This window comes from Propithecus coquereli, unplaced genomic scaffold (assembly GCF_000956105.1).
Source record: "Propithecus coquereli isolate 6110/MARCELLA unplaced genomic scaffold, Pcoq_1.0 Scaffold348, whole genome shotgun sequence".
In the NCBI taxonomy this organism is placed as follows: domain Eukaryota; kingdom Metazoa; phylum Chordata; class Mammalia; order Primates; family Indriidae; genus Propithecus; species Propithecus coquereli.
Genome location: NW_012149152.1, coordinates 1,032,206 through 1,033,779, shown reverse-complemented (window position 1 = coordinate 1,033,779; position 1,574 = coordinate 1,032,206).

The following is a 1,574-nucleotide window of genomic DNA, read 5'->3' as shown; positions in this document are numbered from 1 at the left end:
GCAAATCATTATGTTGTACAGTTTGTGTGCGGCCCGGATTGCCGAACAGGGAATGGACACAGAAAGAAACACACAGACACATACAAGGACATACAAGACTGAAGTAGACAATTCTACCAGTCGCTTTATTATATACTTTTTCTATTTCCGGCAGCTACTTCCTGGCACGTGACTACCTTGGGTGCCCTGAGAAAAATACATTTTCATTCCTTCCAGACGATTGCTTAAGGGAAGCAGACGTTTGCATCTTAACTTCTTGTATCTTAACTTCTTTATCTCATTACCGTATGCAGGACAATGAGATGCCTTGGCTTGTTTGCAAGCCCCCAGGCGCTTGGTTATCTGTCATAAAGCTATCTGTCATGAGGAATAGTTCTGTTTGTCCAACAGGCCGTGTGCGGACCTGTTGACCTCTGGCACCAAGCAGAGCACACCCAGTTTCGCTGACTCTGGGCTTAAGCCAATTTTGCCCAGGGACGGCCCCTACATCTCCCCCTTTTTGGTTTAATTTTGAGATCGAATATGTTCAAAAACTGTCATGATATTTTGATGGCGTTGATCATTCTTTATTTTCCGGTAGCTCCAGCATTTGTAGACTAAAAATAAACAAATCATGAAAACAAATAGAATTCCAACATTAGTTCCTATACCATTAAGGAAGGCCTGAAAGGAAGTTAAGGGATTAACTTGAGCAAGCCCATTAGCTAGACTTTGGAAGAAATCTTGTTCATTAAACTCTGGCAAATTGTCATGGATGGTGTTTGTTATTTCTTGCTCCAGACTCTGTAGGTCTGCTGTCAAATTGTGGCCTCCAGTTAACAGCTGACGAAGGACTCGCCAATGTTTACTACTGTTAAAAAGAATAGGTGTGACACAAAACCTGGAAGAATTCCAATCACAACGCAAAAACGATTGAGTAGATAAAACTTGAATTTGATCTCCCAACCATTGGACAGTACTTTGTAAATGAAGGATTTCTTCTTCTAAGTGACTATCAATTTCCTGTTGATGTTGCCACAGCCTATGAGAGTCTTTATGCCATTTACGGATGAAGTCGGCAGTTTGAACAGATTGCTGTAAAGCCACTCCTGCAGTAGCAGCCGTGGCGGCTATAGATATCAAACCCGCCACAACAGCAATTATGAGGCCGATAGCTCTTTTAGCTCGATGGCTCAAGGCAGTTATTTTGTTCAGAAAAGTGGTGATCAGAGCCGTCTCGCTCCAAGGACGAGATAGATTAACTGGAATCCAAAACTCTGTTCTGGCCCTTAAAATATACAAGCTTTGTGAACTAGCATTAAATGTAGCCCATGAAGAGCGGTTAAGGCAAGTATATAAAGAACAGTCATTAATACAAGAAATATTTCCCGTGGATTCATTCCATTGGACAGTACCTAGCAACAACAAATACGGATAAGACACACAAGCCTGCAAGGATCGAGAAACATTAGTATAGAGATTAACCTGAAAAGCATCAGGGGCAGACTGATTAAATGACATATTACCCATCCATATATTAACTAGCTCCCCAGACGCCAATAGTTTCCAAAGATGCCCCTGAACAGATGGTGTTC